The 25764-nt window shown below is 39.6% G+C and overlaps 1 long non-coding RNA gene across 1 annotated transcript; it reads right to left on the bottom strand.

The window, feature by feature from the left end:
* Nucleotides 1–1486: 1486 nt before the first annotated feature.
* Nucleotides 1487–13400, bottom strand: LOC123455502. The gene is made up of 3 exons (XR_006633961.1): nt 12844–13400; nt 5341–5398; nt 1487–1733 (listed from the first exon to the last, which is right to left on the bottom strand). It is a non-coding gene; the product is annotated as an uncharacterized LOC123455502 (long non-coding RNA).
* Nucleotides 13401–25764: the final 12364 nt, after the last annotated feature.

Here is a 25764-nt window from a genome sequence, read left to right as displayed (position 1 = left end):
GTGTACAGTAGCATGTACCTTGCATGCATGCCTTATACACAGTTATGTAGAGGCCAGAGGAGAATGTCAGGTATCCCCCTCTTTTTGTTCATTTACCTAATTTCTCAAGATAGAGTCTCTCACTCAACCCAGAGCTGCTACTTTTTTTTCATTCAGTGGGACCAAGTAGTATTTCAGTCTCTACTCCCCATAGGACTGGGGTTACAAACATGCCCGTGATTTCTTGTATGGATCCTGGGAAATAAATGTCAGGCAGTCATCAGCCCTGTTAAGCCTTTGTGAGTGTTCATCAAAGATCTGCAGTCACTTAGCCATCTGCCCAGCCTTTTCCATCCACTATCTTTTGAGACAGGGTGTCTCATCAACCTGGAGCTCGACAATTAGGCGAGACCGGCTCTCCAGTGATCCTGAAGGATCCCTCTGTCTCTGCCTCTCCTAGCACAGGGAATACAGGTGTGTACCACCCAGCCAGGCATTTTCACATGAGTCCTGGGAATCCAAGTCAGGCCATAATGCTTACCAAACAAGCCTTTTACCTACTTAGCTATCTCACAACTCCTAATTCTCTTTTGCCTTTTTACATGTTAATATAAGAAAAACTCTAAACACATATGCAGCCTACACAGTCAGGACAGCACCGCTTTGAAACAGCTTTCTGGATATACTGTAGCCAGGATATTCTGACGCGCAGACAAGTAGTGTGCTATGCATCCCTCCCTCCCTCCCTGACATCCTTTTCCCTTCATTTATTTTATTTTGTTTTAATTTCATTTTCTTTGCAATTCCCTGCTCACCACTGCATTTCACGCTGATGAAATCAGTACTGTTTTTCTTGATCTCTCACTTAAGCTACACAGAGGCCCATGTTGTCATTTGAATGCCCAGACAAGCATATCCATATATGCATCATGGCAAATGGGCACAAGAACGCTTTTGACAGCTATGGGTTGAAAGAGTTGTTGGCAGCATCTCTTCAAAGTAAGCCATTCACCGAAGGCCCAAATGCACATTAACTGGCTTCTGGCTGCTGCTGTCCCGTCTTGCCAGCCCATTTTCTTGACAGCAGGTGAAAGTGATCAGGGCATGATGTCCTAACAAAAATAAAATGAGCCAGCCACATTCCACTGGTGGTAAGTGTCATACTCAGGAACCCAGAGGTCACGCAAAGCTTCCCTAGCAACTGGCAGAAGCCCAAACTGTACACTGTAAGTTTATTGTCTATATTGTATTTCTTTATGTACACTGCACTGTGATTGATGCCCTTTCTATCCCAGACTTGTTAGTTGGTGATGTGGTTGGCACATTTGTTCGTGCATTCTCAGTGTCTAGAAGCACTTGGCAATTGCTAATTTCTTTTATTTAAATGTTATTTATTTATTTGCAAGCAGAGAGAGGGGGAGGGGGGAGAATGGGCACGCCAGGGCCTCCAGCCACTGCAAACGAACTACAGATGCATGTGCCACCGTGTGCATCTGGCTTATATCGGTCCTGGGGATTCAAACCTGGGTCCTTCGGCTTTGCAGGCAAACACCTTAACCGCTAAGCCATCTCGCCAGCTCAGCAATGGCTAACTTCTTGCAGAGATACTTCTTCACCATATAAGCTTGACTTCATTGTCACCATCATCACTGATGTCATCACCACTGTGTCACCTTTATTAATGTCTCCCCACGTTTGCCAAGGTGTGTAGACATCTGTTGATCAGGCTGGACAGTACATAATCTACTGGATATCTGAAATCACAAGTTAGAAATTCTAGAATGTACCCCAACTACATAGCAGTTGTTGATTTTACTTTTATCTTTTCTTACACATTGACTATAAAAATGGGGCAGCCAACCAGCAGTGTGGTCTAAGGGATGTACAGTCTACCTGAACCCATCAAGGGATAAAAAGCAGAGAAGGACAGAAAGCACGTGTCTTGGATTTCTAGACGTTAAGAGGCATCTGAGAAAGGAATTAATACTTTTAACAGCCTACCAGTATCTAATCTGCAAAGTATGACTTAGCCTGGTCTGTCCTTTGGAACTGGCACTAAACTGTCTAATCTGTGACTGTAGGATTATCATGGACTTTCCTTTCTCCACAAAAGATGGAAGCTACATCACAGCCAAATAGTAATATGCTCTCTGTATATGCAAAACAGCTCCATTATTTGAAGCAATTAAAGTAATATCTCAAGAGTGATTTGAAAGGATGCTATCTCTGTAAAGAATTCAACAAGAATTAGAAAAATTCAGTGTTTTGTTCCCCTACCCCTGTAATTTTGTGAAAATGACAAAATGGACCAAAGAAATGAGTGCTCAGTGTTTAATGTTTATCCTTACCAAAACACAGCTCGCTGATGGCTGTCTTAATTGTCTAGATGAAAGCCTCTTGATTTTCAGAAAGCATCGTTTATAGGGAGGTTTTTTCTTGCTGGAGATTGTTTTTTGTTTTTTTTTTTTTCCTTTTATTTCTCCTTCTTCACCCCCCTCCCTCACAGCAAGAACAAGTGTTACCCCAGGAGCAAAGGGGACGTCACACAACATGGGCAACTTAGAATTTGCAAGATTTCTTTGTATTATTGTGTTGGTGTTTTTGTTTCTGTTTTTTTTTTTTCTGAAAACTTTCTTTATTACTTCTCTGATTTAATAAATAACAGAGCATCAGGATCTTACTGGTCAACCACATCACTGTTTACAAAATTTTCTCAGCAAAGTGTTCAAAGCTGGGATAAAAGTAAGTGGTGAAGCTGGTTGTGGTGGCACATGCATTTAATCCCAGTGCTCCAGAGGCAGAGATAGGTGGATCACCGTGAGTTCGAAGCCACCCTGAGGCTGCATAGTTTCCAGGTCAGCCTTGGCTAGAGTGAGACCCTACCTTGAAAAAAAAAAAAATAGTAAGTGGTAAAGACAAGGGTCACATCCTGCTTCTCCCACACATCCGGGATAGACTCAGTTATGGAACGCTGATGTTTGTACCAAGGCATGAAATCGCATTTCACCCCAGCAAAATGTCTCCTGTGCATCTCACATATGCAAGAACTGGTTGGATGACATTGGCCTATAGAGAACACACAGACATTAACATTAGCATAGGTCATCAACATTAGAGCTAGCCAATGTGTAAAAGACTAAAGATGGAGTTCTTCTAGTTGGTGTGATAGTTTATATTTCTTTTTTTTAATTTTTATTTATTTATTTGAAAGTGACAGAGAGAGAAATAGGCAAAGAAAAAGAGAAAATGAATGGGCGCACCAGGGCCTCCAGCCACTGCAAGGGAACTCCAGATGCATGCGCCCCCTTGTGCATCTGGTTAACATGGATCCTGGGGAACTGAGCCTCTAACTGGGGTCCTTAGGCTTCACAGGCAAGCGCTTAACCACTAAGCCATCTCTCCAGCCCTATATCACTTTTTTGATGAGAGGATACTGGTCTTGCCAGTCAGTATATGTTAGCAAGTGTGTCCTGAACCTCACTCAGTTCTGTGGCCATCCTGTGTAGCTCTCTGGATACTTGAGACTTAAGATGTATAATTAATATTATTCTAAGCTCTATTAACTCCAGCCCCTCTACCCTGAAAGGCAGCAATTTCCCATTACTTCTGCTTAAATGTGATACAACAGTGCACTGAAATCTCCAGAACGAGCAGTGACTTCATGTTTTGTCTTGCAAGATTGTCTTCTTTGTCTAGTGGGAAAGAGATGTGAGTCAGGAGAGGAATGAGCTGGTATTTCCAAGGCAAATTATATGACTTCCATTATCATGAGATAAAATAAAAGAAGTCAGAATCTTGGAATATAGTGCTGGGAAGCTGGTTTAGTTTGTAAAATGTTTGCTGCACAAACATGAGTACTTGAGTCCAGAACCCAGGTAAACGGCAGGCACGGTAGTGTGTGCTTGGTAAGTAGCTGTCGGGAGATGAAGCCAGGTGGGTAATTGGACAAGCTAGCCAAGTTGGTGAGCTTTAGGTTCAGTGGGAGACCCGGTTTCAATAAACAAGAGACACTGATTGAGAAGGACACCTGACATTGGTATGCACGTGAATACACACACACACACACACACACACACGCACATGCATAATAAAACTTTGAGATGGAAAACACACCCATTATGCTCTGCAAGTGTGTCCAGACCTCACAGTGGGAACATGTACAGAGGTGACTGCAAACACTCTGTCTATTAAGACTATTCATAGCTAGACTGCACAGATTTCCAGATATTTTTACCCTTGGATCTAAACTAGGATTCTGTAACTCATAGACTATTCAAAAAGTAGAAATGCAAAGATCAGAATATAGCCAAGAACTCAAAATCCAAATTCCATTTGATGTTTTGTCCCATTGGACCTACCATTTTGGGTTCTCATTCAATTGATTCCCTGCCACCCCTCATGATCAGCCCATATATATCATATATTTTTAATCAATTTCCACAGTTAACCCACTCACAGACCAATCCTTTATGATTTTTGCTCAAGGGCCTATTGTTTATAGGCGGCACATAAAAGACAAGTCCTTTCATAATCTTTTCCCTGCCACCAACATTATTTCTCAATACCATCCTTTTTAATTTCCTATGAAAACATTAATTCTTAAAGATGCTTTCCTTTTTTTTTTTTTTTTTTGCAAAAATACACTTGAACGGGGTAATTTTCACTTTTTCTACCTAGGAATTTATGTTTATATATGTCCTGTTTGGACTCATCTTCTCAACTCTGTGTATCCTGCACTTGTATTATTAATTTCACATATTATTCTACGACTCCACTGACTGCCTCTACTGACTCCCTGGCGAGCGCCTCTCTTACTAGTTATTAGTTTAAGATGCTTTTGATTAGCTGTCCTTTTCAACGTACTGTCTTCACCTTCATCATCCTTCTCCCTTGTGAGCTGCAGGTCTTGACTGAAGCAGATATCAATAAGGGGGGAAACAGTCACCACTGGCTCATTCAGAAGTTGGTTATGAGCCTCCCCCCACCGCCCCTTTGGCTGTGTTTTGAATGTGAAATGTCCCCCATAGGCTCATGTGTGGGGACGCCTGTTTCCTAGCTGGTAATACTGCTGTGCAAGTCTGTGGAGTCTGCTTTTGGAAGGTGGTGGAAGGATCTAGAGCCTCACCAGGTGAACCGGGTTACTCAGGGCAGGACTTGTGGTCTCCTAGTGTATCTCCACTTTCGGTCTCACTTTGTTTCTTGACTTTGGACTGGACACATGTCTTGCTCAACACTGTATCTCCTCAAACCATGAGCCCAAATAAATGCGTCTTCCCTTACAGTGTGTCTTGTCAGGCACTTAGGCACAGAATTGAGAAAAGTAACAAATGTGCCTACTCAGAAATTATAAAATTAACTTACCACCACAGCTGAGGGACTTCATTCATATATCCAGCTAGGTTCTGAAAACTGAGAAAACCTGCCAAAAGAGAAAATTATATGATTGATTTTGTAAATCATGGTGTTTAATGCTAAACTGGTTTTCTAATAAATCTGGGAGAAAAGAGATTTGATTTTTCCCCATCTGTGTCTTTTCTTTTCTAACTCTTGATCTGTGGATAATTTCTGTTTCATGCTTTAGTAAATAATTATATCTACAGAAAATGTAAACCTGTAATCACTTACTATGATAAGGAAGTGAATCATGGGCTTGTATTCAAATACTACAGTATGGACACCCCCTTGTTTTGTTGAGAATTGCCAATAGGCAACCATGATGATGGGTGGGTGTCATGGAAGATGGAGGTGCATATCTATATGTACACATACACACACACACATACACTTATACAAACACATATATATTTATAAATGAGAAATATTATATATATTTTTAGATACTTAGATACACAGGGCAGACATGAGACATTGTTACATGTGATAGCTTTTCAATTTGGAATGCATTTGTTCTTTAGTTTTTGGTATTAAGATGAATCTGCATCCAGAAAGTGATCATAATGCCTGTGTATGTCTTGACTCATTTTCCCTGTGGGAGTCACTCATGTGTGAAGACTCTGGAAGAAGGTGAAACCTCCCTCCCCACCACCTTCCCATCAAAATACTTCTTCCTCCCCAGGGTAACCATTATCCAAATTTTAATTTCAAAGAACACTATTTTTTTTTTGTACTTTATGTGAATTGCCTCTTAAATATCCCCCCATTTTATTTTCAAGTTCTGGCTTGTTTCCCTGAATATTGGATTTGTGCGTAGCTGCATTTTGTTCATTCTCACTGCTCTGGAGTATTGCATGAAGGGAATACGCCACAATTTATTTACCCATTCAACTGTGGATGGCGCTTTGTGTAGTTTTGAAGCTGGCTTTATGAATATTGCTGCTATGAATATTCATGGGCACGTCTTTTGGTGAACATATGTATGTGTTTTTTCCAAATGTTAAACCGACCTTACATTTCTGGAATAAACCATGCTTTTCGTGATATATTATCCTATTTATGTGTTGCTTGGCTAGATTTTCTGGAATTGGATTTAGCATTGTTGCATTTATGTGACTTAAAGAAATTAGTCAGTTAGTTTCCTTTCCCTTGAACAATGGTATTGGATTTAGATGGTCTTACAAATAAGTGTTGAGATGTATTTTCTCTCTCTTTTTCCCCCTGAGTTTGCTAGCTATTGCATTTATTTCTGGGTGGATATTTAAAAGAAGTCATTGTTGAAGCTGTATAGGCTGGATTTTTCTTTCTGGGAATATTTTTAATGAGAGGTTCAAATTATTTATAAATATGATATAATTAATATTTTCAATCTATTCTACCAAGTTTGCCAATTGCTTTTCCTCAAAATATCCATTCCACATAATTTTCTAAATTAATTACCGTTAACTTTTTCATGTAAATTCCTTTCATACCTGAATGGTTATAATGATGACTTATTTTGTGTATCTGTTATCTGATATTTGCTTTCAATTTCTTAATTATTCAGTGTGTGGGATATTTATGAATTGAATTCATAGCTCATAAAATATTTAATTTGATGTATGTTTACTTCTTAAGATGTTTGTAGAAATATCCAGTTCTGTGTTCTTCTAACAGTCATTTAAGATATATAAATTAACAGTAATGCTGTCTTTGAAAAACTTTGCTTTCATTTACACATTTTTCCATTGGAACAGAATTCTCGTTTTTTTTTTTTTTCAACACTTTAAAAAGGTTAAACACCTCCTATTGTTCTAAGGTTAGTTTTAATTTTCTGCTCTTGTGCTGCATCTCTATTATTCCGAATGTATTAAGTCTTTTTTCTTTATGCTCACTTATCTGAAGAGTGACTTTTTATATACAATATATCTGGCTCAGTGAATATTTTGTGTCTGTTATAAAGTCACCCATTAAATCTGAAAAATGTTAGCTATTGCCTCAACACTGTTTCTAGTTCCTTATTCTGTCTCTCTGTCCTGTGGGAATGTATTCGTGGAACTACTGTGCTATGTGACACACTGACTATACAAAACGGATTTCCTCTGTGTGCGTGTGTGTGTGTGTGTGTGTGTGTGTGTGTGCGCGCTCGCCAGGTCTCTTCTCACATGTTGGACAAATGCTTTATTATTACTGAGCTACATCCTCAGTTCTCATAACATCTTACTTTTAAACAGAGTCTCACCAAGTCACCCAGGCTGTCCTCAAATGTGCCATCATCCTCTGGCCTTAGCATACCTTAACATAGCTGGAGTTCCAGGTCTGTACCACCCTGCCTGGCCATCCACAGGGCCCTTGCTTTTCTCCTCTGACTATTATTTTTTGTCCCTTTGAACATCATGTTTGCACTAGCTTTGCATTTGTTTTCCAGTTCACCAAATCTGCTGAGGTAGCTAATAATATCGATCAACAATTTGACAGGATCTAGAATCGCCTTGGAGACCAGCCTCCAGGCATGTCTGTGAGGGAGATTCTAAATTAGGTTAGCAGAGGTGGGAGGACCTGTCCTAAATGTGAGTGATGCCATCTCATAGGCTTGAGGGCCCAGGCTAAGCACCAGCATTCACCAGACTCTGATTCCTGTCTGTGAGAGTTATGTGACCAGCTGCTTCTTTCCCCGTCTCTTTCACTGCTTATGACAGACTGTATCCCCTCAAACTATAAACTGATATACAGTCTTCCTTCCTTAGATTTATTTTGTTAGGTATTTTGTCACAGCAACAAAATAGGAACTAATACACCTACTGTGCCCAATATATAATTAAACCCACCAATTCATTAAAATTCTTTTCCTGTTGAGACAGGTCTTGAAATGTAATCCTCACTGGCCTGGTACTTGTTATGTAGACCAGGCTGACCTTGAATTTGCAGCTGTTCTCCTGCTTTTTCCATCTATGTACTGAGACTATAGGTGTGCACCACCATGCTTAATTGAGGTTCTTCAAATATTCTTAAGAGGGGAGGCAGCTTGGTGATGTTATGCCTACCTAGCACGTGTACGAAAAAGCCAAATAAAACTCCCAGCAAACATGAGAACCAACTATGTCCTGCCTACAAGACTGAGTTGACCTTTAAGATGATAGATAAATGGAAAATAAAACAATGAGAGAAGACATGCCATGCAGATAGAGGCTGGAAAAAAAGGCAGAAGTCATTATCCTTATAGGCAAGAATTCAAAAACCATGACCAGACAAACAAAGAAGTCACATAATGTTAAATGGGTCATGTATTCCATAGGACACAACAGTTAATGTATAGATATGTACACCCAAATGAGAATGCCTTTCCCTCTCTCCCTCTCTCTCTCTGTCTCTCTCTCTCTCTCTCTCTCTCTCTCTCTGTGTGTGTGTGTGTGTGTGTGTGTGTGTGTGTGCATTAATCGATATGAAAGGAGAAGTACTAGTATGAGACTTCAATATTCTCACCTTCAGCAATCACTAGATCAGGCAGAAAATCAATAAGGACATATTGCATTTGAACCATGTTTATTTATTTACTTAGTTTATTTATATTTTAGAGATATAACTCAGGGCCTTGCGCATGCTAGGTAAGCACTCTCTCACTGAGCTGCACCTTAAGCCTTTTGCTATTTTATTTCTGCTGGGTGTATGTGCAGTATGTGCATGTGCACATGCTTGTGCGCATACACAGGCATGTGCATGGGGATCTCAGAGAAAAATTACTGGGTGTTGGCCCTTGCTGTCCACCTCCTCTGAGACAAAGACTCTCGGGCTTATAGCTGTTTATCACTGCATTTACCAGGATATCTGGTCCGCACTTTTATGGAAGCTCTCCTATCTCTACCTCTATTTTACTGTCAGTTTCCTAGGGATTACAGAATCCCTTCATAGCTTCTAGATTTTGTATAGGATTTGAGCATCTCATCTCAGGTTCTCATTCTTTCAAAGCAAATGCTTTATCCATTAAGATATAGCCCAATCCCAAGCCTTTGGCTTTTCAGATAGTCTTACTAGGTAGTTTACTATGGCTTTGAACTTGCTATGTATCCCCAGGTGGCCTTGAAATTATGATTTCCATGGCTCCTATCTCTTCATTGCTGGAGATATGGATTTATACTTCCATGCCCAGCTTTAGATACATTTCAAACCAAACTGACCTAACACAAATGTAACTAGCAACATGTATATGGCTTCTTCACTGGGCACGTGAGACACTATCCATGAATGACCATCTGGTTAGGCCTCCAAGATCTGTTATGACTAGGATAATAGTGCCTAGTTCATAATGGATGCAGCTGGGTTTGGCTAGCCCCTTCTTAGGTACTCAGGTTACTATGTAATAAAATGGCAGAAGTTAAAAAAATATATGAACAAATTTAGTGATGATGTGTGGTGGTTTATGCCCCTCAGAGCCTCAACTGCTTCTGATTAAGCCTTCTACTCAGTCCCCCTCTAATGAAGCCTTCGCGAGGTGGAGGCTTGATAGAGGAGGTGTGTCACTGAGAGTGAATCTTGAAGTGTTCTAGTCCAGCCCACTGAGTGTTCAGAGGTATCTCCCTCTGATTGCTTCCTTTCAGCTGCTGAGACAAAGTGTGACGCCCTAGCTACCTTCTCTGCCCTCTTTCCCCACCATGATGAAACTTCCTCCTAAACTGTAAGCCAAAATAATCACTTTCCTCCCATAAACTGCTTCTGATTAGATGTTTAGTGCCAGCAATAAGAAGGTAACTGCTACATAGTAAAATCACATAGAGCCTCATTTTCAAACACTATTATATGACACTACAAATATGCTTTTGAAAATAACAAAAATTAGAAAATACATGATCAGGCATATTAAACAATATGATCTTGAAATACATGAATCTTTTATAAGCTTTTAAAAATACATTAGTTGCCAGGTGTTGTGGCGCATGCCTTTAATCCCAGCACTTGGGAGGCAAAGGTAGGAGGATCACTGTGAGTTCAAGCCCACCCTGAGACCACATAGTGAATTCCAGGCCAGTCTGAACTAGAGTGAAAACCTACCTTGAAAACACAAAAAATAAAACTATATTAGTTTTTTATTTTCAAAGAGAAAGAGAGAGAGAGAGACAGAATGGACATGCCATAGCCTCCAGCCACTACAAATGAACTCCAGACACATGTACCACTTTGTGCATTTGGCTTTACAAGTACTGGGGAAATGAACTGGGGTCATGAGGCTTTGCAGGCAAGTTCCATAACTACTGAATGATCTTCCCAGCCCCTTGTCCTTTTAAAGCTTTTTCAATAATTTTATTTTGATGAAACACTATAAGTCAAACCAAAAATAAAAATTTCTTGAGACAAAATCTTTTTTGTTGTTGTTGCTTTCCAAGGTAGGGTCTTGCTCTAGCTCAGGCTGACCTGGAATTCACTATGTAGTCTCAGGATGGCCTTGAACTCATGACAATCTTCCTACTTCTGCCTCTTAAGTGTTGGGATTAAAGGTGTGCACCACCAAGCCTGGAGAGACAAAATCTTAAGAGATGCACAAAAATATGTTTAAGATGTGGGTTTGTTGTGATAAACATCTATATGGAGAATGAAGAAAAATGTAAATAAATTACCTTTATACTTTAAGAGAACTAACAAGGACAAATGAAATTTGAGTTAGTAGAAGGTAAGAAACAATAAAGATTAGGGCAGAAACAATTGAGTTAGAAACTAAAATATCAATAACAGAAGAGATCTATGGTGTATTGAAAATATAAGTAAAGTTGGCAAAAAATAGTCACAGTTACAAAGAAAAAAATGAGATAAGAATAAAGTCATAAATGATAAAAGAAACAAAAACAAATGAATCCATAGAAATATTAAATACCCTAAAGGAACTGAAACTTACTTAACCTGCCATTTCTGAATGATATGGACAATTTTTTTGTGAATTCTGAACCTCTGGCTGATGAATAATGCGTACAAGGTGGTAGAATTGATGGTGTTAAAAGCCTACCAATAATGAGCATTCCAGAACCTGTCATTTTCCTTAACTGATAAAGCTGACTGAACATTTAAATAAAAAAATAATACAAATCCTTCTCAAATACTATCAACAATTGAAGAACAAAGGACCGTTCCAAAATTATCACCTTAATATCAAAGTCATGTGAGGACACCCTAAGGTAAGAAATTATAGATTGGTATTCCTGATACCGAGCAACACAAGCACTTTAAGCAGGATACTAGCAACTCAGGCTTAATAGGAAACTAAAAGGAAGACTTGCTGTGGTCAAATGGCATTTGCTCATGGAATGCAAGCATGGTTCAACATTGTAGAAAGCTGTAAGTGAGGTATGTCACATAAGTGGGATAAAAGATGAAAACTGTAAGAGCATTTTAATCATACAGAAAAGGCATTTAACAAAACTTAATGTCTTTTGTGGTAAAATCCTTCAACAAATTAAGAATAGAAGAAATATGACTCAGCATGAGAAAGCCTATATATGACAATCTTACCAGAAATATCATACACACCAAGAAGCTGATTGTTTTTCTCTGTAACCAGCAAGAAGATAAAAAAGGCCATCAACCGGAAGTGGTGGTGCACGCCTTTAATCCCAACACTTGGGAGGCAGAGGTAGGAGGAGCTCCATGAGTTCAAGGCCACCCTGCGACTACATAGTGAGTTCCAGGTCAGCCTGAGCAAGAGTGAGACCCTACCTTGAAAAAAAAAAAAAAGCCATCATTGCCACTGTTATTCCATATATCAGAAACTCTAACCAAAGCTATTAGTTAAGAAAAACATTAAAATAGGGAATAAGTAAAACCATGTCTACTTGAACACAACGTAGATAGATAGATAGATAGATAGATAGATAGATAGATAGATAGATAGATATGTATAAAATACTATTAGAATGAATTAATCAAGAAATTAAATAAAGTTATTGGTACAAAATTTGAATGCAAAAATCAAGTTTGCTTTGATATATTAGCAACAATCCTTCTGGGATAATGAAATTAAGAAGCCAGTTGTTTTTTAAACAACTTAATAAAGAAGAATACAATACAATACTTAGGTTAAACTTAATTCTGAATGATGATTTAAAACCATATCAGATGTATAATAAAACACTGAGGACTCTCCTTGATAGTATAAGTACTTGAGATATGACACCAAAAGCATACACAGAGGGCTGGAGAAATGGACTCATGATTCAGGTACTTGTCTGCCAAGACTGCAGACCTAGGTTCAATCACCTAGTACCCACATCAACCAGATGTACAAGGCATCACACGCATCTGGAGTTCGTTTGCTGTAGCTAGAGGCCCTGTTGTGCCCATTCTCTCTCTCCTTCTGTCTCTCTGCCACTTGCTGCTGGTAAATAAGAGAAAAGCACAGACAGAAACCCCAAAGTACACAGGTCGGAGGAGAACAAATTAGCACGTTTCTGAAGCATAAAGGAACACGACATGGAAAGAAAAGACAGCCCACAGGGTGAGATGGTTTACCTGCCATGTTACCTGGCTGGGGTCATGCCTGCCGCTTCCAGGCTCCCCTTGAAATAAGCTGTCCTTGAGTACTGCCTTCTTCCGTGCATTTGATACTGTGCACCTCTTAGAGACTTGGATTACTTTGTACCTGTCTGTTGTCTGTATATCATATATTCTCTTTCTTCTTTCTGTTTTGAAGTAGGGTCTCACTCTAGCCCAGGCTAACCTTGGAAATCACTCTGTACTCTCAGGCTGGCTTTGAACTCACAGCAATCCTCCTTCCTCTCCGTCTGAGTGCTGGGATGCAGGGTGTGCTCCACATGCCCGGCTCTGTTGACCTTTGTTGTGTGAGCATGCGTGTCTGTGAGGGCAAGTGCTCAGGCCAGGGCGTGCGCTTCTGTCCGGGGAAACATTCCTGCCTCTGCCCCGTGTCTCTTCAGCGTCAGCATGTTGGCGTGGGCCCTGGCTTTTGACAAAGGCTCTGGGGATTGAACTCCGGCCTTCCAGCTTGAGCTGTGAGCACTGTAGCCACCGAGCCATCTCATCCGTTCCAGAGCCTCTTTAAAAGCAGCCAAGTGTCACTGAGATCTGATATGGCATTTGACACCTCCAATGCTTGTAAAGACAGGGACATGTGTCCAATAAGAATGCTAAGCTCAGAAAAGAATTAAAAAAAAAAAAAAAAAAAAAAAGAGGCTGAACGTGAAAGACTGCAATGTCCCAAATTGAAACATTTCCTGCCAGCATAATGAGTCCCTTCTGTGCATAGCTGAATGTCACTCGCATACAAAGCACCTGCTTATCTGCCCACAGTCAGTCCCTTCTCTGAGCCATGCAGGAGCGCATTTGCTGACCCAGGGAACGGAATGACATCATTACCTAATGAACTGTTGCCGAATGCGTTTGAACATGGCCGTCCTGTTAGGAAGTGTGAATCTTCCCAGTGATTAAAGTGATTTAGACGGGAGAGGTTCAGGGTAGACAGTATTAATTTAGAAATGAGTCATTGTGTTCGGCACCAGTCTGCAACCTAATGAGCTGATTCAAATTCATTTAAATCACTTGGAAAATACATACAGGGCCCACACAATGTACATAATTTGGAACCAAAAGACAGTTCTTCTAAAAACCAATAGATTTCAATCAGCAAAAGTAAAATAAATCCATGGATACTGTTTTGTTTTGTTTTTTTCCTAAATTACTGGGCTTCTTTACTCCTGTGTTCTGAAATTGACAAAGATTATGGAAGGGCCTGAGTTGAAAGCCTCCTTTGAAATGGATGAATGGAAATGTTGATTGACAACATCTCACTAGTAACTGAAATAAGAGACTTGTCCACCAAGATGGGGAGCCTACATCAACTCTAAGAGTTATTCTGTTGACTTTTGGGAGTCAGCTGGCAATTTTATTCTCATTGTTTGCCAAGAAAGAAACAAAAAACATTACTTATAAAATAGATTGGCTTATTACATTAAAATATTTAAAGTTTATAAATTATAAAAAAGTAATGTTTATAAATTATATAAATTGTAAATTCTAAGAGTGAATGTGCCAGAATAAAAAATAAAATGCATCAGTTGTAACAATTATAAGCAAGGCCTTGTATGAAAAGTAAATAGAAAATATAAAACTTATTTTAAAAGTTTGGGATCCTGTTTGCAAATCACATTTGACTTTGTATGTGCGGGGAGGGCTGTGTATAAGTATGTGTGTACATGTAAATTGGTGTTCATCTGTATAGTATGTGTGTCTATATGTATATGGGTAACATATGTACCATATATGTGTGTGCAGGTGCATGTGGAGGTCAGAGGGCAAATTCAGGTGTCTTCCTCAATTGCTTTCCGTCTTCTGAGAAAAGAGCTGTCACTGAACTCAGAGCTCATCAGTTTCGCTAGACGACCTAGTCTTCAAGCTATAGGCCCTCTGCTTCCCCTTCTCCAACACTGGGAAAGGGCCATGCACAACATTTATGCGGATGCTCAAAACCTAAATTAAGGCCTTTGAGTACAGTGAGCCATCACCTCGTCCCTTTTGAAGTTTTTGAACCAGGCTATATAACCAGGTTTGTTTCAGTCTCCTTAAATATCCTAGGCTAATCTTGAATCAAAGAGAGTCATTTGTATAGCCTCTTGAGTTCTGGGATTGCAGGCATATACCAACATGCCCAACCTCCTCTTCTTTAAAAAAAAAAAAAATAATTTCTGAATGAGTGAGTGTTTGGTTTTATATATTCTATGGGCTTTTCTTCAATCCCACATAATTGACATTTGAAGAATCAATGGGCTTCCAGAACTCTGGGCAATGTGAAATTAATGGAAGGTGTTAATAGGGCTTCTGGGGAAATGTCTTCACTGTTAAGGGGAAATAAAATGTGGTATTTCCTCTTAGCTCACGGAACATGGTGCTTATGGGCCATCATTCGTCAAGCCTGAGATACGGGCCACAGACACTAATGACACTATGCTCCTCTGCAAGCTTGTACAATATTTGAGCTGCCCTCCTCTTTCTTTTGTTCCCCGAGGCTGTAAAATTCATCTTCTTTCATGCCAATGCCTCATGGGGTTCCAAACCTAATTGCAAGCATTCTAGCTGATACAAAGACACTCACAGATAGAAATTATCTAATCTCCTTCACACAAGTATCCACTGCATGGAAGACATCTTGGAGCCAAGAGCCTGTCTTCTGTGTGGCTTCAGGATAAAGAATCTTTGAACTTATCTTTCCTTTATACTGTAGGATAATCAAGTGAATGCCTCTATAAATCTAAATTTAGCTTCTGCTGACTTCTAGCTTCTGCTGTTAAGTTATATAAATTTAAGAAAAGCTTTTTTTTTTTTTTTTTCTCATGGTGAAGCTAATTGCATTGACCTAGAGATTAAGATAAGGAGATGCTGAGCTCTCCTCTCCAGAGTTAGAAATTGACATTAGCTATTGTTGGCACACAATAGTCCCTTGTTCCTCTTTCAGAAAATACATGGCCAGGTTATCTTCTCATTCCTCTTCCTCTTTGGGATTAACCACTTTTTTTCTTCCAGCCCTAGAGTGTCCTTATCTTGAATATGTAGATAATGCAATCTATCTAGATGAGTGAAAGCAAGTCTAGACAAGAAACCATATATCATTTAGGTCACTCCACGTCTTGTGTCTCCTAGATGTTTAATGCAGAACAGCTTTCACCACTAGGATAGATCGTACTGAAGCCTCCGGATGTAAGAAAATGTCAGGACCCCTCTTAGCTCCTTCTACTACCAGTTCAACACTCCTTCAGGCTTATGTCTTAGTAAAGTAGTCCTGATTTGTTTGAGAAACAAGACCATAAATATTTTCAAGGGTTTTTTTTTTTTTTGTTTGTTTGTTTTTGGTACGGAAAGATAAAATGGCATTAAAGAATTTTGAATCAACAGAGGTTCCTTATTCCTGAAACATACTCAAACTTCAACATGGAGCATATGCTCTAAGAGGTGCCAGAGTCATCTTTGGGGTGACCTAAGGCTAAGGGGTGTGTATTAAATTTTTTTTTTTTTTTTAAAGAAAGGAACTAGGTGTGGTGGTACGGCCTTTAAAAAAAGGAGGGGTGTGAGGGAAGATGGGAGAGATGGTTTAGCCAGCAGTTAAGGCACTTGCCTGCAAAGCCAAAGGACCCTAGTTCAATTCCCCAGGACCCACATAAGCCAGATGCACAAGGGGATGCATGCGTTTGGAGTTCATTTGCAGTGGCTGGAGATCCTTGCGCACCTATTCTCTCTCTCTCTCTCTGCTTCTCTCTCTCTATCTCAAATACGTAAATAAAAAGTTTTAAAAAAACAACTAAAAAAAGATTTATTTTTATTTATTTATTAGAGACACAGAGGGGGAGAATGCACCAGGGCATCTAGCCACTGCAAACAAATTCCAGATGCATGCACCACCGTGTGCATCTGGCTTATGTGGGACCTGGAGAATTGAACCTGCATACTTAGGCTTTGCAGGCATGTGCCATAACTGCTAAACCATCTATCCAGCCCATTAAAATCTTGATATACAATCACACATGTCCAAGGTAAACTTATATTCTCACCAAACAGGATGACAGAGTTAACTTTCTACAGGCACACCGGCACTTGTACAATCAGCATTATGCCCATCTGCCTGGCTATAATTCCTATCTCATTGTTATTTGAATATAGTATTCTTTCATGGTGTGAGAATTCACATTAGTTTAAAAGACTTATTTTCTATGAAATATTTTTGCAAATCATTTTTTCTTAATTTTTTTTCTAAATGGGTTTTTGCTTTATACTAATATCAAGGAATGAGTGCCATGACTCTAAAATAAATTCACTATTTTGCAAGGTATATATGCTAAAGACTATTTTTCTCGTGTGCTCTATCTGTTCACTTTATGTTGGTTTGCTTTAAAAACTGGTGTAGACATCTCCATCTTCTCACTTTGTTATGCCTCCCGAGGACTCACACATTTTCTTCTAATACTTTCATAAATCATTGCTTATAGGAGTTTATTTTGGAGCAAGGAGGAGGTAAATTGGCTTTAATTGTTTCATGTTTTCCTGCCTCTGTTTGTTAATTAATCCATATTCTTTCATTGATTTGAATTGCAAATCTCATCTTATGCTGTTCATCTCTGCTTTTGTGATCTTATTGCTGTACTTTCTTATCTGTCTTAAGGGGTGCAGTCCTCAACCACTAACAAAATATCTTATAACATATTCCAATGCCTAAATGTGCTCTTGCTCCTGAATATTGTCATTCTAGGTTTTGCATATTTTAAAAACTTTTAATTTAGTTATTTGTGAGGGGATAAAGAGAGAGAGAGAGAGAGGCACTCTGGGCATGCCAGGGATTCTTGCCACTGCAAACAAACTGCAGATGCATGTACCCTTTTGTGCACTGGGCTTTATGTGGGTACTGGGGAATTGGACCCAGGTCAGCAAGCTTTTGTAAATCAGTGCCTTTAACTACGGAACCATCTCCCCATTCCCAAGGTTTTATGTTTGATTTGTCATCAGTTTAGTAGATAAAAATCAAATTCATTGATTAATTTAGTGTTAATTGCTACTTTGAATATGATTTTTGCCTGGCTCTAAATTAGACATTTCATACATTTATTAAAATGTTCTTTATTTCAGTAATGGAAATTGAACCTAGGGCCCTCACACATGCTAACCAATCCCTCTACCACTGAGCTATATCCCTAGGCCTTATTAAAAGATTCTTAATTTGCTTTAGGACAGTCTTAAAATAGACTTTATATAAATCCTAAATGGTTTTTGCTGATTATTCATGTCTTTGTAACTCGCCAACATAATGAATTCCCCTCTTAGGTCTAATTGCCTTTTAGTTGTACCTCTAGGGTATTTAAACAAATGATCTTAGTAACATACAAGTTTATATTATTTTTCCTGTGTCTTTTTTCTTTTTGACTATTTTGTACCAGTACATAATGCATTTTAACCCCTCACTTACCCTCTGTTTCCCCCTTTCCCTGCCCAACAAAACACATTTTCTTCCTACTTTTATGCATTATTATTATTTTACTAGCATTGTTGTTATTGTTATTGTTATTATTATTTTGACCCGCTGATTTGAATTGGGGTTGCTTGGATAGTCAAGGTTGGGATGTTATTTACTGGAGAATAGTTAATCCGGTGATTACGCCCCTAAAGCATGTGACTTCCTCTCTCTCAGTAATTATCAGTTTCCATTAATTACTCTGGGAGGTGTAGGGGTCTCGTGGATCCCTCCTTCATGTATGATGAGGTATTGACAGGCTCGACCATGTATTTATAATCACATCTGCTATGAGGTGCCTTGGGCTTGTATCCAGAAAACAGCATTGCGTAGCTGCGCTTTTCATTTTCCTGCTCTTACGTAGTCTTTCTGCTCTTCTCTTCCACGAGGTGCCTTGAGCAATGGAAGGTACGGGTTGGATATGAAGCATGGTGATTTGAAAGTGATAGCTTGAATGTATGCCCCCATAGACCCAGTCATTTTTTAATTAAACTTCCTACTTTAGCCCCTAGCAAGCAGATCCTTGCTACAAGGGGGACATGTCTCCGGAGGATGGATCCTTAGCTCCCGCCCCTACAGGTGTGTTTGGGGTCGTGATCTCTTGTCCGGCCCTCTAAGGTGAGTGGAGAACTGTTTGAACTCTGGTGGTTCATGCTTGGTGCTTTTGTTGTGTGCAGGCTGTTTAGTGGCTTTTCTCTGCTTGGACTTTTGAAAGGGAGCCAACTTCTGATGGAACTTTCCCTGGATCTGTAAGCCAGAAATAAACCCTTTCCTCTCATAAACTGTTTCTGGTTTGGTGGTCGCCCCAGCAACGAGAAGCTGACTGTATCATCTGAGCAAAAGCTAGTTTCTTATTCTTGAGAACTTTATCATACGCATCTCCATCTCCGCCATCACCTCGACCCTTCACATAAAGAAACTTCTCTGTTCAAGACTCTGAGCAGTACCAGCTTATGGGAACACACAGTTGATTACTGTAGCATATTATCCAATTAATATACCAAGTTTTTACTGCCTTTCTCTCTTTCTTTCTTTCCTTCTTTTTTTTTTTTTTTTTTTTTTTTTTGAGATAAGGTCTCACTTTGGTCCAGGCTGACCTGGAATTCACTATGTATTCTCAGGGTGGCCTCGAACTCACAGCGATCTTCCTACCTTTGCCTGTCGAGTGCTGGGATTAAAGGCGTGCTCCACCATGCCCGGCTCTTATTTTTAATTTCTATGACCTGGCAATGAATTCAGTAAGTATGTTTTGAGTTAGAAACAAACATGAATCGCATGGAGTTTAACTTAGAGCCATGCTTGCATTTTCCTCTTGGACAGTCATTAGAGAGGCCTCTCTGGAGCCCTTCTCTGTCACTGGTGACGGGAAGGCTTACCTGGTGTGCTCTGTGTTGACAAGGAATGCTTCTGTGACAGGTGGTAAATGTAATGTCCATCCAACCCTCACCCAGAAGCACACTTCCCCACCTGGCAGAGAGCTATCACAGTCACATGGAAACAAACGTGTAGCAAATCTAATCAAATGCTTTCTCCACATTGGTAGCAATGATTGCAATTTTCCTCTTTTGACATGTTCTCAGTGATATATAGTTACTTTCTCATTGCTATGACCAGCTGCCTGACCAGAAACAACTTAAATAAGGGAAGGTTTGTTTACTGGTTGTGGTTATAGTTCATTATGGCAGTAAAGGCCTGGTGGCAGAAGCAGGAGGTGGCTGGTCACGCCATGTCTACACTCACAACGCAGAGGATGAGCTGAACACGAGGTTGGACTGTCAAAACTCAAGGTCTGCCCCCAGTGACCCACTTCCTCCAGCAAGGCTATATAGATATAGACGTAGATGTAGATGTAGATGTAGATATAGATAGCTATATACATATATTTATGTATACATATACATTTGGTTTGTATATACACATTCACACACACTCACACATTATTTATATATACATACATTAAAAAAATATATATATATATGTATTAATAACTTGTTTAAATCTTTCTTTCCTTTTTTGTTGTTTTTATAAAGTAGGGATGCTCTCCAGCAGGCTGACCTGGAATTCACTATGTAGTCTCAGGGTGGCCTCCCAAGTGTGAGGATTAAAGGCGTACACCACCACATCCAGCTCCGTTTAAGTCGTAAGTAGGCTGAAATGCTTTTGTTAATCTTGCTAATAATTTTATGACCAAAAATAAACACAAATAACCACCAATACAAAACTCTAAAAAATTTAGGTGCAAGTTTTCTAATGTGACTCAAAACCAAACATATCATCAGTCCCAATAACTTAAATATTAATTTCATGTACATGCCTCACTAAGGATCCATTTTCCATTGTCTTTTCCTGAAAGCAACATTTGATTATTATTCTTTTTTTTTTTTTTCTGCTGCTGAAAGATAGGAGTCTCTGTCTCCCACTCATTCAATCGTCTGTTATATGTTATGGCATTGTCACTGAGCAGCTTGTGAAGGTATCAGGCCATGTTTAACGACAGGGACTAACTGGAACTTTGGCATGTAAGCCACAGAGTTAGCATTATTGGGCTCCTGTTTGTACTAAAGCTTTACTTTCCCCCCTCTAATAAAACACATTCTTAGCAAACCAATCTTGTATTTCTTTGGCAAATTCCTTGAAGTATTTTCCCTCTAGTGACCTTGCCTCATGACCCATCAAGTTAACTTTCCTTTTTGCTATAACTAAACAAGACAAGGAAGCTAAATTTCTTTTTTTCTTCTTCTCATCACCGTGAGCATAAACTGAAGGGTAGAAGCAACTTAGGTGAAGGGTTCATTGTGGCTCAAGAAGATACAGCCTTTCATGGAAGGAAATATTACTAGTTGAACAACTTGTCATATTATCCACTGCCAGGAAACAGAAAGTGGACAGGAAGTGGGGCCAGGCTGTAAAACCTCACTTCTTCCAGCAAGCCTCTCCCTCCCAAAGGTTCCACATCCTTTCCAATCAGTGCCATCCGCTGGGGACCAAGTACTTAAAACCACGAACCTATGGGAGACAGTTCATATTCAAAGTGCAGCACTGCCCTATCAAAATTCAAACCCTCACTAAGGCCAGAAATCAAAACAAGGTGTTGATTGTAACTTTCTTGATATGCCACATCATCTATCACAATTGTGTTGATATAGATACATTTAGCACTTTCATTTGTATTTATTGACTCAGAGTCACTTAGTTATCAGAAGCTGGTAAGTGCCCATCCTATAGCGCTGGAGATGACATGATCCTTCCTCTGCTCTGATTGGCTGTTGAGTTAGGCAGTATCCTTGGGTTTTGTTAGCCAAACCTTGGCTCAGGAATTCCATTACAAGGAATTACACAGTTGAAAATCAATGTTTGCTTCAATGTCTAGTCACAGTGTGCTTTTTATTTATTTTTTAAGACAAATTAATGCCTTACCTTTTTATTATGGAGACAAAAACTAATTCATCCTTTTGAGAAAGGTATCTTTAGTATTTTGGGTTCTTTGTCTTCTTGAATTTTTGAACTGTACACAGCAAACAACTTAAGCAATTGTTTGAGTGCCTTTGTTTTTGGAATGGAAATAATAATGTTTCAGTAGAAATGCAGATGGATACACAGGTCTCCATTCCCACTTTCAAGCACCCTGGGGAATACTGGAGTTACTTAAACAGACTCCTCTTACCTGGAGGGGCAAAGCCACACAGCTATCAGCTGGGCTGTAGCTTGTCATCTGAGAAACTCGGTTTGTAAAACAAGATAGGTAAGTTACTGATTTTTTTTTTTTCTTTTTTGGTTTTTCGAGGTAGGATTTCACTCTAGTCCAGGCCAACTTGGAATTCACTATGTAGTCTCAGGGTGGCCTTGAACTCATGGAAATCCTCCTACCTCTGCCTCCCAAGTGCTGGGATTAAAGGCATGTGCAATCATGCCCAGCTTGCTTTTTTTTTTTTTTTTTTTCTTTTTGCTTCTCCTTCTCAAAGTAGAGAGCATAAACTGGAGTGTAGACTTACTTCAGTTGCTTGTTCAGAGATCAGCACTTCCTGTCTACACACCTTTGGCATTGGCAGCTCTCCTACAAAAGTAGGCTTGTAACTCCAGAGATGCTGGAAAATCCCTCCAAGTTCTGATGATCTCTATCTAATTCTACAAACACATGGTTCAGTGATTTCTTTCTTTCTTTCTTTCTTTTTTTTTTTTTTTTGAGGTAGGGCCTCACTCTAGCCCAGGCTGACCTGGAATTCACTATGTAGTCTCAGGGTGGCCTTGAACTCACAGCGATCCTCCTACCTCTGCCCCCTGAGTGCTGGGATCAAAAGCGTGTGCCACCACACCCTGCTTCACTGTGTCTCTATAGTAGTTAGTTTCTCACTGTTGCAAAATACTGGCCAAGGAGCTGTATATGGGATAAAAGGTTTATTTCAAGTTATAGTATTGAAGGGAGGTTTCCACTGTGGCAGGAAAAGTGTGTTAGGAGTGGTCAGCTGGCATTACATCTCCACATTAGCAGGGAAGAAATAGAAAAACTCAAAACTAAAGTGGGTCAGGACTATAACTCCTCAAGGCCAACTCAGAAATGTGTTTCGTGTGGCAAGGCTCCACCTCCTCAGAGTTCCATAAAATTCTCAAACAGGGCCATGAAGTGGGGGCAAGTATTCAAATTCATGACTATATAGGGGACATCTTACAGTCAAACCACCACGCTTTTCAAAAAATACATATATTGGAACGAGATTACATTTTTTTTTTTTTTTTTGGTTATTCAAGGTAGGGTCTCACTCTAGCCCAGCTGACCTGGAATTTACTACGGAGTTAGGGTAGCCTCGAACTCATGGCGATCCTCCTACCTCTGCCTCTCAAGTGCTGGGATTAAAGGCGTACAATTAAGTTTAACATTAAGCTTGTACACATTTTTTTTAAACATGGCAAAAAAAAAAAAGACATTTAAAGAGGTCTCTAAAGAATGATGACTTTTGAGGAATGGTGTTTCATAAAGTGCGAACGTCAACTGCCTTGTTTTATGTTGTAGTGTGTGTGTGTGTGTGTGTGTGTGTGTGTGTGTGTGTGTGTGTATGTACCATAAAGAATATAATAGGTCAAATATATTTTATGCAGCTTGTCTGCGAATTGATGATTAATCAAAGCTAGAGGAATATAATTTGTGACTTTGCAGGTTTCCTCAGCTCTGAAATAATGATCACAAGCTCCACACTTGACCATTGTTTTCTTCAGAAGATGAAGGAATCATATGGTAAATGAGGACTGTGATGGCTGGGTCTACCTATAAACGTGTGAGCATTTCCTGGAAATGGACACTGACCCCTTCAGGGAAGAGTGACGACTTGGTGCCACATTGACCTTTCTTCACTTACAAATGTTCTCTGAAATGATACAAGTGGGGAAAAGACAGGGGCCAGAAGGAAGCAACCGGCTTTCTAGTGTTCTTCAAGGCGTCATCCAGGTGCAGTGGGGTGGAGACAGTGCCAAAATCCTAACCCTGGGCCTATGTATATAAAGAGAATAAAATCAGCATATCAAAGAGACACCTGTCTGTCCACACATGATTATCACAGAATTTTCAAAAGAACTGGTAACAATGACAGTGTTCATCAACAGGATGAATGGGCAAAGGAAACAGTCCGAATGCATAATGGAATACTATTCAGCCATACAGAGGGATGGTGCTGCCCTCACATTTGAGGACAGCGTGAGTGGAACGGGAAGCTATTGCATCCAGCGGAATAAACCAGACACACACACACACACACACAAATACAAAGACAAGTGCTTCATGAACTCACTCAGATCTGGAATTAGATAAAGGTGATCTCATGGACATGGTGAATGGAAGGAAGGGTAGCACAGGGGGAAGATGCACTTGGTCGACGGATCTTAGTCACAGCTAAGAAGTTCTGGTGTGGTCTTGCACACTAGAGTGGCTACAGATCCAACCATACACTGTATATTCCAAAAAGCCTATCTATGGATGGCTAGGAGATGGCTCCACAGTAAAAGATGCTTGCTTGCAAAGTCTGCCAGCCTGGGCTCAACTCTGCAACACCCACGTAAAGACAGGAACACAAAGTGGCACATGTGTCTGGAGTCCCAAGCAACTACTAGTGTGCCAATACTTTCTACTTTTCTCTCCCAGTCCCTCTCTTTATCTGCCCATAAATAAATAATATTATTTAAAACCCATGGAAAGAAATTTGAAAATTTTGTCAGAAAGAAGTGATAAATGCCTGAGAAGATAAATATGAACAATGGGCTTGAATATTAACACACACACACACACACACATACACATATATATGAAACATTATAAACCTCATGTCAATGTTTTATGTTGTCATGTAACAGTTAAAATAAATGCTGCTTATAAAATTTTAAAGTTTAAAAAAGCCAGAGAAAGTGAAATGCAATAAATGGGCTTGAGGCTGGAGAAACTAACTTGAGCTTCATAGCATCCAAATTTAGCTGTGGCTGTGCAAGGTTTAATAAATTCTAAGATGAAGAATAGATTACCAGCTGAACATTGGGGCCACCTGAAGAGTCAGTAATAAACACAGACAAATGGAAAACAAGCACAATGCAGTGATGTTTATGCCCCACATCTTAGATAGGATTCCATTATCCTGGGGCACAGCCTCGGTTTCCATGGCTTCTTAGTTCTGACACGCGACCAGTTGGAGAAACAGTTTTAAGAGGAAACATTCCAAACATGCATCACATAAACTTATGTTATATCCCACATATAAGATTGCTAGGTAGATTGTTTCAAAACAAAGTATCTCAGAACCACATCAACAAAGGAAATAATGACATAACACTCACATGTGCACGTGCGTACACACACACACACACACACACACACACACACACACACACGCACACACACACAGTCATTGAGCCAATAGCTGAAGAGACCCTTGGTCAGCATGAGTGGGAACTCCTGCTTTAAAATGTAGAACTGGGGGTGGAGAGATGGCTCAGCTGCTAAAGACACATGCTTGACAAGTGTGCCAGTAACCACGTAAAGCCAGATGCACAAGGTTGTGCATATATCAGGAGTTCATTTGCAGTGGCAAAAGGCCCTGGCATGCTGATACTCTCACCCTCCACAAACTAAATACAAGTATTTAAAAACATAAAATGAATAAATAAAATGGAGAACTTGTGTCAAATTAATTCTGAAAGTCACTATTTAATACACTGAAAATTATACTACTACAATGACACAAATGGACAAACACATTGTTAATTGTTAACCTGATCTGAAAATTATTACCACTTATCATTAGTGACATTAAAAAAAACCCAGAAGTTTAAAACCAGGTATTGTTGTCCATGGAATCCTAGCACTTGAGAGGATGAGGCAGGAGGATCTAGAATTGGAGGCCAATCTGGGATACATAGCAAGACCATTTTTCATAATTAATAAATAAATG

Source organism: Jaculus jaculus, chromosome 17 (assembly GCF_020740685.1).
Source record: "Jaculus jaculus isolate mJacJac1 chromosome 17, mJacJac1.mat.Y.cur, whole genome shotgun sequence".
NCBI lineage: Eukaryota > Metazoa > Chordata > Mammalia > Rodentia > Dipodidae > Jaculus > Jaculus jaculus.
Note: the sequence above shows the minus strand (reverse complement) of the source record. Positions and strands in the feature narration are given on the sequence as shown.